Source organism: Acomys minous (assembly GCF_964271855.1).
Source record: "Acomys minous genome assembly, chromosome: 5".
In the NCBI taxonomy this organism is placed as follows: Eukaryota; Metazoa; Chordata; class Mammalia; order Rodentia; family Muridae; genus Acomys; species Acomys minous.
Window position 1 is genome coordinate 126,246,657 of NC_140494.1, and position 6,709 is coordinate 126,253,365.

Sequence of the window (6,709 nt, forward strand, 5' to 3'; positions counted from 1 at the left end):
TCAAGGGGCAGAGGAGGAGGTCAGAGGACAACTCTGTGAGTTCGAGGTCAGCCTGGTCTACAAAGCTAGTCCCGGACAGCCAAGGCTACTGGAGGGCGGGGAGGGGGGATAACCTCACAAAGCAAGCAATAGGAGGTAGTTGAAAGAAAATAAATGAATAAATGAATAAAAATAAAAGCAAAACAACCTCCCCGCCTCATGGGCAGAGCAAATGGAAAAATAGCATTTATAAGCCAGTAATGCTCTTGCTTCTAAGGTTTGGGAGCAAGAGTGAGTCCTGACCTGCCCATGGCCAGAGTACCTTTGAGAAAATTATACAGCAGCATCAAGAAAGCTCTTTTTACTGCTTTTACGTGGATAAGCTCTTCCTGGAAGGGGGTGTGCCTGTCTTTGATGTATGCCCATATCATTTACTCTCAATTGCTGTGTAATCAGATCTGTGTGTGTGCATTTGTTGGTGGCTTCCTCTACATGACTCGGGCTCCTAGAGAGCAAGAAGTTCATTTTATACTTTTTTCTGCATCATCTTTTTTCTTTTCTTTTCTTTCTTTCTTTCTTTCTTTTTTTTTTAATGGGGAGTGGACTTCAGAGACACGGTTTCTCTGTTCAGCCTTGGGTGTCCTCAAATTCACTCTGTAGCCCAGGTTGGCCTCGAACTCAGAGATCTGCCTGCCTCTGTTTCCCAAATGCTGGCATTAAAGGTGTGCGCCACTACCACGTGGCCTATTTCTGCATCATCTTACAACTAACAACCTATTGACCCTAACAACCCATTCTTCTTCTTCTTTTTTTTTTTTTTGTTTTTTTTTTTGAGACAGGGTTTCTCTGTGTAGCCTTGGCCATCCTGGACTCACTTTGTAGACCAGGCTGGCCTCGAACTCACAGCGATCCGCCTGCCTCTGCCTCCCGAGTGCTGGGATTAAAGGCATGCGCCACCACGCCCAGTTACAACCCATTCTTAAATGGGTATAGAACTTGATTATTGGTCACTTAGGACAAATTATGCAGCTTAATCCCAATAAATACTCCCTGACTAAATCAGACAACATCGCAGCCCTTTCTATGCCTGAGTGAGCAGAATAAGAGATTAGAGTGACAGGGGCATGTGTGTTCGTGCGTGTGCGTGCACACGGAAGCCCTCCTCTATCACCACCTTTACTTAAACATTTTTTTTGATGATTCTTTTTTTTTTAATGTGCATTGGTGTTTTGCTTACATGTGTGTCTGTGTGAGAGTGTAGGATCCCCCGGAACTGGAATTACACACAGTTGTGAGTTGCCATGTGGGTGCTGGGGATTGAACTAGGATCCTGTGGAAGAGCAGCCAGTGCTCCTAGCCTCTGAGCCATCTCCCCTGCCTCACCTTCACAAATCTTTCGAGACAGGCTCTCCTACTGAACCTGGAGCTCACTGACTTGGCTGGACTGGCAGCGAGTCCCAAGCACCCTCCTGTCTCCACCTCCCCAGCGCTGGGATTACAGGCAAGAGTGCCGAGGATCCAAACTCAGGGCCCCATGCTTGTGTGGCAAGCCCTTTGTCAACGGAGCCCCCTCCCTGCGGCCTCTTCAGGTTCATTAAATTCCTGTTTCTGGTCAGGCTAGTCTGCTCCTTCAGAATCTCTTATGACGGGGCCTAGGCTGACAGCGTGGAGTGGCCTGAAGAGAAGCATCTGCATGACTGTCAGGAAAAGAACACAGTGGCAGGTTTCACAGTGAACATGCCACCGCCGCCATCAGATTCAGCTGACTTGGGAGGTCCGCAGAACGCTTCTCAGAACAGAACCCCTGCCTCCTGGGCACTGGTCTCCACGCCTCTGAAGGGCCCTGGATTTCCAGCAAGGGGCTGAAATAATTCGTTTGAGCCCAGTGTCGGGTTCACTTTGGACAACGACGTCCTTAGTTAACTCCTTGGGGGAATGTTTGTACCGTGAACTGTGGTTTTTCACGGAGGAGGTACGGGGGGATGGAGCTGGTGCAGGAGCCCATCAAAGCGAGGCTCACGGGAAGGCGGACGGGAGCTGCTATTCAACTGTAGGCACCTTGGACTTCAATGCTGACCTAGGAATCTAAGCAAGAGTTCCACTGGGAAGGCAGAAATTCTAATCACTACTGAGTCGAAAATAAATTTGAAGCCACCACCATAGGCTACCCTTCTGCCAAAAAAACAAAACAAAACAACGCGCGCCCCTAACAACAAAAACCCAAACCAAAGAACAGAGACAGCTTCTTACCTGTGTCATCTGCTCCCCCCACCCCACCCCTCCCCCACCCCGGATCCCATGTATTCCACATTTGTCTTGCCTTCCGGCTCCTGGGCCTACTGTGTCCTAGTTTATTTTCCTGTTGCTGTGATAAACACTGAGCAACTTACAGCCCTCAGGTTTTACTTTGGCTTATACTTCCAAGTCACAGTCCATCACTGAGGGAAACCAAGGCAGGACCTCAAGGCTGAAACATGGAGGCAGAAACGGAAGTAGAGCCACCCAGCTGCTTTCCTTATGCAGCCCAGACCCACCTGCCCAGGGGTGGCAACATGTAGTGAGCTGGGCCCCTCCTACAACCTAGAAAATGCCCCACAGGCCAATCTAATGGACTTAATTCTCAACTGAGGCTCCTGCTTTTCACCTGTGTCACCTTGACAACCAAGCTTAGCTGTCATAACCAACGTTCAGAATTCTGCCTATTCTAAGCAGCTGCTCCATAGGTAGAAAACAGAAACCCAGAATCATGTTTTCAAAGGCTAGTACTTTGACTGAAAATGAAATCTTAATGTATGTCATAGAATCAGCCACTCTCTGTGTTCTCATGCTGGGCCATTTGGCTCACCAACATGATTTGTTTGTTTCTCTGTGTAGCCTTGCCTGTCCTGGACTGGCTTTGTAGACCTGGTTGGCTTCAAACTCACAGCGATCCGCCCACCTCTGCCACCGGAGTGCTGGGATTACAGGTGTGCGCCGCACCGAGCCAACAGATGTGATTCATATCTTATGTGTGAGGGTCACTACAGCCTCACAAGTAGTGGTAGCCACAGCAGCAGCACTAGTGACTTTTACTTCTTGTGTGTGTGTTTATGTGTGCAGGCGCACACATGTTTGGGTACATAGGTGACAACTGCAGGAATGTGTGGAGGCCAGGAGTCAATGTCACGCCTCAGCCAATGTCCACTTTGTCTTTTGAGACAAGATTGTTCATGGCCCCAGTGCTCGCAAGTAGGCTAAGCTGGCTGATCGGCCAACAATTTCCAGGGATCTGCCAGTCTTCATCTCCTCAGTGCTGTGATTCCAAGTGTACACCACTGTGCCCAGCTTTTATTTTTGTTTGTTTGCTTGTTTTAGACAGGGTTTCTCTGTGTAGCCTTGGCTGTCCTGGACTCACTTTGTAGACCAGGCTGGCCTCGAACTCAGAGACCCACCTGCCTTTGCCTCTGGAGTGCCGGGGTTACGGGTGTGTGCCACCATGCCTGGCTTAATTACTTTTATATATGTAGAAGTATTTTGCCTGCATCCATGTCTGTGCACCACTTGTGTGCTTCGTGCCCACAGAGGCCAAAAAGATGGCACTGATTGGATCCCACTGGAACTGGAGTTACAGATGATTGTGAGCTGCTATGCGGATGCTAAGCATCAACCAGGAGTCCTCTGGAAGAGCAGAGGGGTATCTCTCCAGCTATTCCCCCTCCCCCCCAATGTGGGTCCTGGGGACAGCCCTCCAGCACTGGACTATCTCTTGAGCCTGGGACTTCTATTTAAAAGAGTCACCTTAACATTTCCTTAAGGGCTCCATACAAGTGCATGGCTGAGGGACTGAGGAGGGACTGAGAGGCGGCATCTTATACTCCTGTCATTGAGCACTTAGCACAGAGGAAGCTCCCAGCACAGAAGAGGCACAAAACCACGTCCTTAAAGTGAAGACCTGTGATGGTCACATTAGCCAGGTCTCAGTGTGAGTGGAGAAGCAGGAGAAGCCAGCTCCTCTGTGGAGCAGAAGTAAATTGGCCCAGTGGCCTTGAAGGAGTACTGAGCCTCAGAGGAGGCACTTGCCCATGTCAGCATCTGTGTCCAGGAGGCCAGCCTTGGCAGGCTCCGATAAAGCCCTGACTTTACTCTTTGTTCTCCTAGGCTTGGCAGCAGATGGAAAGTGAACTCTCAGGCAGCAAGAACCAGCCTTATCCTTTGGGTCAATGCCCATCTGTCAGACACTTGACAAAGTTGTGTTCGTACTAGGAAACACTCAATACAGCCCCATTCATGGTGTGACACACGAAAATTTATGTCATTTTGTGGAGGGCTGTAGCTCTTAAAAAAAAAAAGCAAACCCTCAACGTCAGATAAAATATGTTAACAGAAGGGGGCACATCTTGTGATGCTTGGCATCTCTCATTATTTCTTCCCAAACCCACCTATCATTCTGGAAAGAATGGCTCCCCAAATCTACTAATGCTTTCTGTTTTGGCTGGAAGAGTCACCTTTTTCCCTCAAGCGTGTACATCTGGTTGTAGAAAAGCACATCTGTATATGTTGTTGACCGGCTGAGTGAACTAACTGCTAACACACTGAAATGCCTGTTTGAGTGAAAAAAATATTTTCGTGGAGAGGAAAAAACAAAACAAAGCCGGGCTCCATGAAGGGACACAGGAGCATTCACAACCAGATTTTGTTTTTCCTCTAACAGTCTCCAGGAGCCGTCAGTAGAGGGACTGTTCTAGTCACTGCCAGCCTCATTAAGTCCAGAATGGACCTACGGTGCAGTCTTCCTGCCTCTGAAGACGCCAGAGCTCTCACATGAGTTTGTCTTGAAGATGCTTATGTTCTCACTCACATCCTTTCTCTCAGGGGTTCAGTTATCTCTGAAGGACGACAGCCTTCAGCCTGCAGCCTCAGCAGTGGAATCCACGGCACGGATCTAGAACAGTCTTGGACATCTCACATGTTCCCCGTCAGCGTCTAGCCTGGCTTTGCTATATCGGAGTCCTAATCTCTTCACAGGGTGGCCTGCCCAGAGGCTAGTACACTGGGTCAGACTCAAGGCATGTGGCATGGGGAGACATGGTCGCTCCCCTGTTTATGTTAATCTGAGAGATGTGGAAATTCTTGAGTTGGCATGACACGTCATAGAGAATTGATCCCAGGGACCCTGGACAGGTCTGGTATTAAGCCACATCCTCATGGTTCTGCCTGCTTCGAACTGCTAGGCCACACCCTACATCTTCCTGGCCTCCTCACCTATATGTATCTGTTGATAAAACTTTTTCCATTTTTCTGTTGCTGTAACATGTTTGCAACAACATAAGAATCGACACTGAGCCAGGCGTGGTGGCCTGCGCCTTTAATCCCAGCACTCGGGAGGCAGAGGCAGGTGGATCTTTGTGAGGCCAACCTGGTCTACAAAGTGAGTCCAGGACAGCCAGGGCTAAGCAAAGAGCAGGGCGTGGTGGCGCACGCCTTTAAGCCCAGCACTCGGGAGGCAGAGGCAGACAGATTGCTGTGAGTTTGAGGCCAGCCTGGTCTACAAAGTGAGTCCAGGACAGTCAAGGCTACACAGAGAAACCCTGTCTCGAAAAACCAAAAACCAAAAACCAAAAAAAAAAAAAGAAAAAAAAAGAAAAAAGAAAGAATCCAATTTGAACTTTGTTGAGAAAGAAAGAATCCAATTTGAACTTTGTTGAGAAAGAAAGAAAGAAAGAAAGAAAGAAAATCCAATTTGAACTTTGTTGTCTCCAAGACAAAGTCTGGGCTCTTATCCAGGGCAAAGTGAGGGTTCTCCTGGAGTCACAGAGACAGTCTTAAACACCCTGGCGGTGGGCTTCTGGACACACGACAGACTGAGGACAGCAGCAGTGGTACAGAACACACTTACGTGTCTGGCCTGGGTTCCACAATCAGATCCCTACATTAGCACCGAGTGCTCATTTCATCAGTATATTGATGAGACCTCGGACTGAGGCCCTTCACAGTGGTTCTGAAGGGAGGATGCTGAGTTTGGGGAAGACTTTCATGACCACAGCGGAGCAGTGGTGTCTGCGGATGGTGGAACAGGGCAGGGCTGAGACTCAACAGCACTTATCTGTCTAGGGTAAGGGAACAGCTTTCCACACAGATAGGCTAGCCGGGCCTCCATGCCCCTTCTTGGATTCTCGGGCATACAACCTGAGCAGTTAATGCTTGTGAACCAACATGTTATTTGTGCATGCACATGAGTTTTTGCTTATTTACACTCTATTATGTTTGCTTTTGGTGAGACATGCCCCGCCACCCACTCATCCAGCCCCTTTAAATCTTACTGTAGGACAGCAAAGCCAACTGATACTATTATAATCTGTTTGTTTAGTGTCTTCCAGAGCTAGGGAAATGATATTTTCAGTTTCTAACTCGGAGAAAATGAAGATGTATTGAAGTGGAGAATTCATGTGCATTTGAAAACAGAAAATCACAGAGCTCCAAAGGGAGGCAAGAGCCACACACTGCTTTGGTACTTCAGCCCACCGCTGGCTGAGCTGAAATGTGGTTGTGTCACTGTTTGAGACTTAGCTAAGATTTGAGGGGAAAACCCACAGAGCAGTAAGATCACCGATGGTTTGGAAAAGGCTTTTCCTGACTGCCATCTCTTAAGTCAGCGCTGAGAGGGGAGCCAGGGGGTCCGGCTTCCTCGGAACATCACTGTAAGCAACCTCTCTTGTGAAGGCAGGTAGGTCAACTGCACGGCCTAAAGTTC